Source organism: Protopterus annectens, chromosome 6.part0 (genome assembly GCF_019279795.1).
Source record: "Protopterus annectens isolate FY-2018-M chromosome 6.part0, PAN1.0, whole genome shotgun sequence".
Taxonomy (NCBI): Eukaryota; Metazoa; Chordata; order Ceratodontiformes; family Protopteridae; genus Protopterus; species Protopterus annectens.
This window is the reverse complement of record NC_056737.1, coordinates 190,285,525-190,297,708: the sequence shown is the minus strand read 5'-3', so window position 1 is coordinate 190,297,708 and position 12,184 is coordinate 190,285,525. Positions and strand designations below refer to the sequence as shown.

At 38.6% G+C, this 12,184-nt stretch overlaps 1 protein-coding gene across 1 annotated transcript in view; it reads left to right on the top strand.

Annotated features, from left to right (window-relative positions):
• Window positions 1-12,184, top strand: part of NEK9 (NIMA related kinase 9) — a 1,697,515-nt gene that overhangs the window by 355,667 nt on the left and 1,329,664 nt on the right. The window lies entirely within an intron of this gene.

Sequence of the window (12,184 nt, the reverse complement as noted above, 5' to 3'; positions counted from 1 at the left end):
TTGTGTAGCTCAAAATCAGAGATATTTTAAATGTTGGGAAGTCTCTTCAGTGACTGTTGGATGTGTTAAAGATACTAAAGTAAACTTTTTTGGTTGTAAGAAATATAGGCTTTGCGGTATAAAAAAGGAAGAAGGGCTAGGCAAAAACAAGTTTGATGTTAACTGATTACATCCGAGTGACACCTTCAGTTGCATCTGCAGTTCACTCCTACTGATGCCTGTAGGTGTCAAATATTACTTGTTCATATTTGCATCAATAATTCCAAAACCATGTAATGTACAAGGTTTTAAAAGATTTCATCTTAAAGCTTACATAATGGCAAACTCAACTGCATTAATATTTGACCTCTGTCTAGTGCAGGTAAAGAGATATTGACTGTTGTTTTTATGATATTAATTTATATAGGTATAATTTTCACATTTTTCTAAATATCTCAACAACTCACTGACAGAACTCCTTAGCCTCATATGAAAGCTCTCAGCTAGATGAATAAAATGCTGTTGACAGTATGTGTGTAACTTGAGTGGTTGCTGAGATATTATAAGTTGTTTACAAAATATAACAAATGTAATAGTTTCTGTGTTTACTGTGATTTATAAAATTCAGATCAAGACCTAGAACCTAAAGAATACTTCCACTATAAATATAGATTGTGCTGAAGGATGTGTCAATTATATTTCTTTCATAACCTCTATGGTTCCAGAGATAAGAATGTTTGTTTGAAATGTGAGGACATCATTTGATTCTGTCAAAAGGCTTAGGCTCCAACCATTGGACGTTACAGTGCAAACTTCCTGAGCTACGTTGGAGTGAATGAGTTAATGTGCTGTGATTTTGGGCTGCTGATGTTGGGTGTAAAAGTGCACTGTTTATATTATATATATAATTGAGATATTTTCTCTTATTTTTACAAGGCTGAATGTCTAGATTAATGTCCTTGGTTTAAGCTATAAACTATTGTTTTGCAAGCAAGAAGGCTTGAAAAATAAGACAAAATGATGAAAACTGAAAAAAATGCCAAGCTTCTTACATCTGCAAAGATATTAGCTTGTTTCTTTCCATTGTCAAATTTTCAGTGAGAGTCAAGAAGACTGCTGCTAAGGCAGCTGTACATTCTGTTCTGAATGAGATTTACAAAGATTCATTGCTGACTGCTTTTACATGGAAATGAGCAGTCTGCAGGTGCAAGCAAGTAATCTTGAAAGTTCTGAGCATTCTTTGCTGAGGAAAATGCAGCATTTAAAGGTACAATGGCAGGCAGTTTAGAGAAAAATAAAGTTTGAAAGTATTGGAAGTGACTAAGAGACAGCAACCTCTCTAACAGCCTTAACATTTTATTGCATTTAATAGAACGGTGTACAATTTTGTTTTATTTAAGAATAGCTAGTACACTTTTTCTTGGGGCTAATAGTTAATGTTTTCTGAAAGCATACAAGTAGTTTTACACATATGGGAGGGGAATACAGAGAAGAAAAGTCTATTTTAGTAGGAACATATGCTGTAGCATGCACTGTTGCATGAGTAACTTTTGGTTAGATAATATCTGTTGGTGCATCTGTCTATTTGGGTCATTCATTCCTGCCTGGGTGGTTAAACTTAATTTTTTGAAGATATACATAGTTTCCTTTGTTTGTTCTAAGTTAATAGGGGATGAGGGTGTTTTGAAGATACATTTAGTTAGTTTTTTTTTCTTTTGAGTGTGTTCATTAAAACAAAAAGTCTTGAAAATGTAAAATAGTTTCAAATGGTGATGAGAGGAAATAACTGTATAAAGTTCACCCTGCCAAACATTAGTGTGTGTATGTAACATGAAAGTTGGAAATACACTGTCAAAAAAGTTGACATGCATAATATGTGGAAAATACAGATTTTTATCATAATGACTGTGCTATCTATATTGGAATATAAATGGCTTTACAGCTATAGATGAAAAGGAAATAGTACTGAATTATGTTAAGAAATGCAGAGTGTAAATAGCAGTACCGCAGTTGACAAATTCGGAAAGAAATGAGTATGTGAATTTGACGAGGAAAGGATTTCAGGATGGATATTCAGTGAATGTCAGGGCAAAGGAAAAGGGGAGTACTTATACTAATTGCTAGAGAGACTCTAAAAGTGATAGAAAAGGAAAAAAGGCAATAAAAGTAGATTTAATAGTAGATTTTTTAGTAGATTTTTTAGTAGATTTAGATTTAGTAGTAAGGGGCGATTGGCAACAGAGTAGGATTACATTGGTATGTATTTATATTCCACCAAAAACTGCTATTATGAAGCTTAAGAAATTTTGGGGGAGAAATAATCCACTTTCAACAGGATATGCTACTTGTAGGTGAGGACTGGATTGTGATTTGCAGTAGTGAAGATGTGCTAGGGGGACCTAGAAAGGAAAGTATAACAAAAGAGGGTAGCTTTCTGAAGAAATTTATGAAATATTTGTATGGAAAATGTGAATTTAGTAGTAGGAGCTCTGACATAATTTACATATTATTCCCCACGGTACAATAACTGGGCTACATTAGATAGAAGTTATATTTCATAGAAACGTGCATTTGATTGAAAGCTTCAACACAAGTCAAGAAGCTATTTTTAGATTGTGCAGTAATGATGTAAAAGTAAAACATTTTCCCACTTACCTGTTAAAAAGAGAGAGATTTAAGGAATGGGTAGTGGAAACTACTCGAGCATTATTAGAGAAGCTAGAAATATCTTCATATGATGTAGGTAGCGAGTGGGATAAAATGAAAATGGAGTTTAGAAATAGGGTAGAAATAAAAGAAAGAGATATGGTTAAGAAATAATGTTAATTGCTTAGAGGGGTATTAGACATATTTCCGGAATTTTATGAGCTTTGTGGGAATCAAGAAAGAGCAGAAATGGAAATATTTATGGAAGACTTAATTATGCCAAGGTTAAAGGTCAATCTTTAGGACGGTATCCAGGAACAGATGGTATTGTTGTAGACGTTTAGAAGTTAGGAGGGAAGAAAGTGATAAAGATCTGAAAGATTTTATTTTAACAGTATTTTAAAAACAGGGGAAGCAGCAGTAGCATCTTGGAAGAAAGCTATGGTGGCTGTATTACCTAAAGGAGGTAAAGCCCCATCAGACCCAGCTTCATATGGACTAATTTCAATTTATAACCATGATTATAAAGTCTATATGTGTACTAGCTAAAAGAATGGCAAAGGTGTTACCAAAATTGATAGATATGGATCATTGCGGTTTTGTGAGGTAGAGGCAAAAATTTGATAACATTAATAGAAAAAATGATGATCCAGAGGGAAGCAGAAAATAGGAAGATACAGCTGTTAGTGAGCCTTGATGCAGACAAAGCATTCAATAGAGAAAGCTGGGATTTTTATGAGTAGGTCATTGGAAGCATTTGCATTTCCTGATGCAATAATAAGGGTCATTAGGAAGATATGTGAAGGATGAGAGGCAAGAATTAAAGTGAGTGGGTTTCTCTCTGATAAGTTATATTTACACAGAGGAACCAGGTAGGGTGTACTATTTTCCTCTTTATTTGCTCTATATTTCGAGCCAATGGCAAATAAAATATGGAATTCATAAATGCAAGGATGCAATTGTTATGGTAATTTAGAAACATTGGCTTTATTTGAAGATGATGATATCTTGTGCCTGATAAGTCAGGAAAAGGATATTTCAGTGTTGTGGAACATTTTGAGACAGTCTCAAGTCTTTTTGGGATACAAAATGAATGAAGATAAAACAAAGGCTATAGCCATAAGTTATGTACCAACACACGACTTGGTTCGGCAATACCCATATTTATAGATTAAAAAGGCTTTTGTTATGGCAGCTAAGGATACATTGAAAGAAATGGAAGAAAAGATGATACAAAACTGAGAAACTGGAAGCTCTTGTTTATGGATAAGGATAGTAATGTACAAGCTGTGAAAATGTTCATTTTTAGTCTCTTTAGTTGTATATATAGGACAGGCATATTTTTATCAACCAGAAGTGAAGTTGTGGACAATTAGTAAAGAGCTGAAGAAATTTGTCTAGGAGAGGAAGAGGGCAATAGTTACGTAGGAGAAGTTGATCCTTCCAGCAGAACAAAGTGGTTTGAGTACCTGATTTGAAGGGATATTTTAAAGATACACATTTGCATGTCATATACATAGCATAAGCAGAATGTTATAATTCAAAATGGAAGGGTTGATGATGTTGTGGGGGGGGGGGGTTCAAGAAATGGAGATGGAGTAGGATTTTGGATGCAGATTCTTATGGTCAATAACAAACATGCATAACTTGTTCATAATGTAACAGAATGTATTCTAATAACCAAGCCAGCATGAGAATGGAGAAAGGAGATTCTGACGTAAGGATGACCGCAAGTAATGGTACAGAAAATAGACAGGAGGGGGCTAGAATTTACTGTAGAATACTGGCAAAAGAACCAAGGTATTGGGAGCAAATAACTAGAGAAGAAAAGGTAATAGAATGGGATGAAACCAAGAAGACACTTGGACTGCAGGCTTTGATATAGGCAGAGAGAAAGTGATAGGGTAATTTTAAGTGAATGACCTACTCTGGTAGATTTTTTAGTTGAGTCTGGAACAAACGCTGCTGTTAAAAAAGGGATAATTAGTCAGGCATAAAAAATCAGAGAAGGTTTTAAAAAGAGTTTGGAAAAGCAATTTACAAGAGTGCAATAGGAGAACATGTGTATGGCTTCCAGGTATGCAGCAAGTCCTGAAGGTTTAAGGTATTTCCTTTGAAGTGTTTGCATAAGTATTTTTATAACCCAAGCACATTTCAAAGAATTTTTCTCAGGTAGGTAGAAAACGCTGGAGGTGTATGATGGGGAAGAAAGAAGTACAGTAAACTCTCGGTTAACTGGCACCCATGGGGATTGGTATCTGCCGGATAACTGTATAGTTTCTGGTTGCTTGAGAGTTACTGGTAAAAATAGGCCTGACTAATACTGTACTCTATACTATTTGTTTGGTTTGACTTGTTCTTAGGTTGGAGAGAGAGGGAATTTATTCCTATCTTCCTTTTTAAAACTCTAAAAACGTGAAGTACGTTTCTGTGGGGGGGACAGAAAGTGCAACACATGAAAATTGTACTGTATTTCTTCGATTTTTTTTTTTCTGGTTGCTTGAGTTCAGATTAACTGAGAGTTTACTGTAATTAGGAGGATATGTTGTCTCAGTGCAATGAGTTGGCAAGTTTTAAAAAGTCCGTACAGAAATACTGGGTGAATGTCTGTAAATAAGGAAATTATTATTCTGATCTGGGACACAGGAGCTGAACTGCTTAGATGTAGTAAGCCCTTATTAAGTTTAATTCTGTTGGCTGACTGGAAAATGTAAATCAAAGTCTAAACCGACTGTATTTGAAGTGCAGAATATGATAAAAGAGGTAAAAGAACTGAAAGAGGTGTCTTTAGAAAAAGTAACGAGCAAATTACATGGAAATAGATGGAAATTATGGGAACAGTACATTCAGAATAATGCTCAGAATGGAGAAGTGCAGTTTTAGGGAAGGCTGGAGTTTAGTAATTTATGTAATGTTGGACTGATTGATGATAGTTACAAGAAAAAGATGTGAGATGTATAATGTATGTAAATGGAAAAAATGTCAGTTTGGTTGGTTTTCTTTTCCCATGGGTTCTTAGGTGTATACTAGTCTACCTACCAATAAGGCCCTTGTAAGCCTAGCTATACAACCCAAATGTGACCCACATATCTGATTTATATAGAGGTGATTTACTAACTGCCTCTGTCCATTGGAGATGTAGTCTCCAGACTGGGGTGAATTTCTGATTACCCATCCACTGGCCCAAGTTGCACTTAATTAGGATTAGGGAGCGACTCTGCTTCACATGGATGGGGACTCTGCTTCAGAGAATGGGAATTCTCTGAGAAACACATCTGTCTGTCTGACAATTTAGAACTTTTGGTCTAGTAGTTTGGATGCTGTTTGTTTTGCAGATGTGCAAAAGGTACATTAAAACAGGGTACGGGGATGCCTTGCACGCCAAGCAAAGATCACCTTTCAGACGTCTGTATGATAATGAAAAAAGAGACAGGGCTTTGAGGTTATTGGCATACGAATTGTGTTTACTCCCTACATCCTTTTTGTAAGGAACCTTTTTGGACATTCCAGTTGCAACATGTGTCTGGTCAAGTACGTACCAAAAGGGGCATTAGACTCTATGATGGATCTGATGACACCCGAGTACAGTGATCTCTCTGGACCTAGATGCCATGCCCTATTCATAAGTTGAGCAACACAGAAGGATTTTCTTACTTCCTTGGACACATGTTGGTCAAAGGCTAGGTTACTGTCTGTGTGAGTTCCCAGTTCCATGACTAGTGAATCAACTTTTAGGGGTGAGTTTTATTGATGATGTAGTTATACGAGGCAGCCAGCTTGCCAAAAGGCACTATAATGCATTTCATGGCATTGAGTTTTAAGCCGTGGCTTTGGCAGTAAGTTTTTGTCTGTGTTAGGCCTCCAAGAAAACCTATTCCTCCTCCTTGGGACCTTAATTTAGTTTTGGAAATATTTACTTGGGCTCCTTTTGACCCTGCAGGTTCTATTTCTTTGTAACATTATACCTGGAAGACTATTTTGTTGCTGGGTCATACTTTTGTTCTCAGGATTTCTGAGCTCCAGGCCCTTATGGCCATCCTTCCTTTTTTGTTTTTTTTCACAAGGGCAGGGTGTTCCTTACTAACTAAACCTTCTTTTATGCCCAAGGTAGTAAATGTGTTGTCCTTGAATCAGTCAGTATAACTCCCTTGCTTTTTCCCTTCATCTGTGTCTGCTAGTGAGAGGGTTCTGCAAACCTTGGTTTTGTATAGACAGTTCAGGTACTATCTGGATAAAGCTAGGACTGTTCGTAAGTCTGATCAGCTTTTTGTTTCCTTTCATCCTAGGTCTTTGGGTTTGGCTGGTTTTAAGCAAACCATCCCCTCCTGGATATCTAAGGCCATTTCCTTTTGTTATTCTTTTCATGGCAAATCTCTGTCTACTTCTCTTAGAGCTCATTCCACTAGGGCTGTTGCCTCTTCTGGTGCCTTCTTCAAGAGGTTGGACACCATTTCCATCCTTGAAGCTGCTACTTGGTCTTCAGTGCATACCTTTACTAAGCATTACAAGTTGGATATGATTTCTAGGGCCAGAGCAAGTTTTGCTGAAACCATTTTATGTAGGTTTGTTGAGGGCTCCTCTCAGCCTTCCTCCTCCCATTGTGTTTCTTGAGCATTTTTCTTATTCCTTCTATTAAGAATAATGCAACAGTGATATAGAAGGACATAGTACAGTTGTGTAAAATCTTACCATAACAGTAGATTTCCTTCTCTTCACTGTTGCAGTATTTGCTCCCTCCCTTCAACCCCCTCTTGTCTATTCTGCATTTTTTTCCTCCTGAATGTGCATGGACTCCTTTGTCCTATGGTGACTCTTCTCTTCTGGGGCAATTCAGTTCAAGGTTGTTGCGTCCATATGTCCCTTTTATCCCCTATGTTCTGTGCGGGGAGCATACATGTGATGTATGGCACATACAAGATCTTGTTTAGGCTTTTTCTTACTGTCTGAGCATCAGACTGCCTGGGGAAGACATCCCTTCTATGAAGAACACTGCAACAGTCAAGAGAAGGACATCTACTGTTATGGTAAGATTGTACACAACTGTGCTTTCTACCATCAAGCATATAGAAAATTAAATTGCAGAATGGTCCAGATTTTCTAATGGTTCTAAGGAGGGGATGTTGGTCACATTATTTAACATGTTGGTAAATAGAAAATTGTATTTTATTTATTTTTAGTTTACACTTGTTTATTGGGAAAGTCCGACTGGGCAGGCTGCCCATTTTCAGTGGAGGCCCGAGGAGAAAAGCTCCATTAGTAACAGTACAAGGTTATAAAAATAGGAATAATGTAACACTAAGTATACAATAAAAAGCTCATCTTAATACATTATAAAAATTGTTGTCAAACACAATTAGCAGTGGTTACATGTAGCGGTAGTTATACTTGGTTGTAGTTATATATAGTAATATATCGCACATTATACAGTGGACAGAGATACATTCATATACACAAGTGACAGTGATAACACTTTGAGATAAGAAAAGATGAAAAATAGAAGTGAAAAGCCAAGTCAGACCTGTCTGTGCAAATCTTGAGTAGCATAGCTTAGTTTTCAAACAAGGGAAGTGAACATGAGAAGTGTTTTACTTAATGTAATATGAAGTTGATGTCATATACAATTGCAGGATTTGATTTTAGGGGTAGGGAAATATAATAAGATGGTATGCATACTATGGTGAAAAAAGACACTATTATTAGTCACAAGAGATAATGTTAGCCTTATGTGAGTACTCTACAATGTTTGCCTTTCTATGTAGGACACGTGCGTTGTCAAAATGACTGTATATATTGTGTAGGTAGTTTAGGCTGGGTTGAAACAGGTGCATATCCATGAGCTTGCTAAATGGGATTTGAGAAGGTTTTTACAGTTGGCATTGTTGGCTGTGGTTCTTCTGTTAAAGGGGTATGGCATTCCATATTTTTGTGATGTAGTTGGAGTATATGGAGTCACCTGAGATATTTTTACTTCTAGTTATGTCTATTAGTGATTTATTACTGGATCGTAGTAAGCGCTTACTTGAGTATTGATTTAATAGGCCTTGTAGAGCTGGGTTTTTTTCAGGTTGGTAAAATATTTGATGGGCTATAGTAAGTTGGTTAAGAGTGAGCAGGTTGGGTAGTTCTAGCCAAGGTAATTGTTTAAGGGCCTGGCAGTGATGAGACCTAAAGGGTGAATCAGTTACAGACTTTTCTATTTTGTTGCAAGAGGTATTTATTTTGGCTAAGTCAGATTTGTTGAGATTAATGAATATGGGTGATGTATAGAGATATGTGGAGACTAGGTTGGTTCTAGCAGTAATGGTTTTAGTATTATTGGAAAGGTATACTTTAGATCTGTATAGCGTTCCAAGTTTTTTGAGAACTTTTTTTTTTTTTAAATTGCTTGGACCATATATAGGTTGAACATCATAACACCTAGAAGGTTGGTTTGGGGGACTGGTGTAATAAGGGATGTTCTTCGTGTTTCACTGTTGCAGTCATCACATTTGGGTTATCTGCCTGCAGGTAGCCCTCAGCCGTCTTGAATACCAGAGTCTTGGATTCCTGTGTCGGGTGCTGTCTCTTCTTCCATAACATCGGGTCGTCAGGGCTATAAAACATGCAGCCGATGCCATTACTTCAGTCTTTCTTGCCGTGCGGTGCCCAAAGCAGAAGCAGTTCACAACTCCTGAAATTTTCGTTTTCGAGTTTCAGAGCCAAAGTCTTCAAAAAAGCTAAGTACCCCGTTGGGCATCCTTTTTTTCTTGCTCTTAACCGATATCAGTAAAAGTTAACAATTGTCTTACCTGTGGAAAGCAAATACCTCATAAAGATTTTAATTCGTACTGCATTCCTTGCTTAGGTCCAGACCACGAAATCTCTCGCTGTCAATTTTGTGCCTTGTTCAAGCCCCGAACTATTTGTCGTCAGGCTATATTTGCAGCAAATTATTTTGGTACTCTGTATAACTATCCAGAAATGGCTTCGGTAAGCCATCCGACTACCGATATTCCGAAAAAACGTAAGGATAAAGACAGAGACCGCATAGGTCCAAAACTGCCGACGACGCTTCCGTTAAGCTAGTCGCCAATCTGCCGGTACTCAGTGAGGTGCTTTCGCAGCCCCTGATGCCTGCTACCTCAGATTCGCAGGCCTCTACTGAGAACCATTCGAGGTCCGGTATGCCACGAGATGCTTCTTCGACTATGGAACCTGCGGATGTCTCTACCTTGGATGGGTCCGGAGCTGCTGTGCAGGCTGGCTTCTGAGGATGTATTCAGGCTTACAGACTTGCATTTTAAACTAACGCCATCTTCTTCATCCAGGCCTAAAACTAGACCCATGCCTAGAAAACCAACGTCCAAACCGCATGCTCAGGCCCATATGCCTAAAAAACAAATGCTTAGAATGGCTGAAGACCTTATTACCTTAATTAGGGGAAGCCAGCCTTCCTCCTCTAAGAGACTTAGAACTGATTTTCCCTCTGATTCTTCTGGTCAGGAATCTGAAATTTCTGTTTCTTCTGATCACCAAGATTTGCCCTTATATACTATGAAGATTCTGATGCAGAGGATTCCATTCCCTCTGCTTCCACTCCAGAAGAATTTTCTTTTGGTGAAACCTTGCATACCCTTAGGGAGCATTTCTGCTGGGAAAGTCAGTATTTTTCTGACTCCAAAAAGAGGCTTAGAGAATTCTTACTCCCCCCTCAACACAGGCCTCTAGCTATCCCTCCTGTTCTGAACATTGTAGATGATGCTTTCTTGGAATCTAGCCTTTCCCCAGACACTTTACCTCCAGCTCCAAGAAAACCTGACAGGTATTGCAGAGTACCTGACTCTCACAAGTTCCTCTTCAAGAATCCTACTGCGAATCCAGAGACCATTTCCCAAGGACCAAGGGGCGTTAAGGCTACTGCTGCCAAAACCCTACCCCTTCTGATAGAGATTCTAGAGCCTTGGACAGATGGGGTAAGAAGGTATATACTTCTGCTACTTTGGCCATTAGGGCTTTAAATTGCCATTTTCATATGTTAAAGTACCAGCAGCATATTATGGGACTACTTAAACAGAAACTGATGTTGATTCCTGGCTGTGCTGAACACAAAGAATTACAGGATTTAATGCATTCTGCAGAACAAGTTAGTAAACATACTTTGCAATGTGGTTTTGACTCTTTAGAAGCACCTTGCAGGGCTGCTGTCACTGGGTCTGTACTTAGAAGACACGCTTGGCATAAGGAGCAAAACTTGCCAGATCATGTTAAAGCTAAATTACTGGATGCTTCCTTAAACCAAGACTGCCTGTTTGGCAACAAAGCAGAAGAAGTTCTCAAAAATATGGAGGAAAAAGCTAAATCCATGCAAACTATTACAGATTTCCTGCAAGTACAGCCTTCCAGATTTAGTAGGCATTAGCCTTCAAAGAATTGGTCCTTTCCAGCCTCTTCCAGGCCTTCTCAGTCCAAACCCAGGAACAGCAGACCTCCTAGGTTACAGTTTCAGGCTACGCACAGGCCTAAGCAGTGGGGGGGGGTCCCACTTCCAAAGCAGGGAGTAGTAAGACACCCCCCTACGGAAAAATGGCACAATGACTTAACCTTAACCCTTCCAAGCCCTACTCAACAGCCTGCTCCCTTAGGAGGTAAGCACGCCCTGCATGCAAAAAAACTGGGAACTCATTACCCAGGACAAATGGGTTGGAATATATTTTCCCAAGAATACAGATTCCACTTCCACACCCTACCAACCCCAAATGGTTGCCCAGATGTACCCCCAAATCAGTGGGCAGAGGCTCTACAGCAGGTTCTCTCTCTTTTAAGTATTAGGGCTATTCAACCTGTCCCAGTAGAAGAAAGGGGACAAGGTTTTTATTCAAGACTTTTCCTGGTACCCTGGCATCCTATCCTGGACCTCTCTATTCTAAACACCTTTTTGGTAATCCCAAAATTCATAATGCTAACACTTCAACAGCTGTTTCCTATGCTAGGCAAAGATGCCTGATTGGCAACCTTAGACTTAAAGGAAGCTTACCTGCACATTCCAATAAGGGAATCTTGCAGGAAATACCTACGCTTCAGGGCAGGCTCCATGCGCTATCAGCTCTCTGCACTTCCATTTAGCTTATCTACTGCGCCCAGGGTATTCACAAAGTGTCTAGCTCCAGTCATTGCATTTTACAGGCAGAGAAATATTCAAATATACCCATACTTGGACGATTGTCTGATTCACAACCACAACTCCTTCACATGGAAAAAGCATAAACAATAAAGAAACGAACCACCGCCGGATTGTCTGATTCAGGCAGAAAGCCAGGACTTGCTATTAACACATCTGGCATTCGTAAAGAAACTTCTAACCTCACTGGGGTACACCATAAACAAAAAGAAATCTCACCTAGTACCCTGCCAACAGATTGTATTCCTGGGAGCAAGCTTGAACACAACTTCCCAGATGGCTTTCCTCACTCCAGAGAAACAAGTTTATTTGACAACCTACTTCAAACTACTGGCCACAAAGACCCAGTTATCTGCAAGGAAAATTCTGCAAGCCCTGGGGTTCATGGCCTCTTGCACTCTA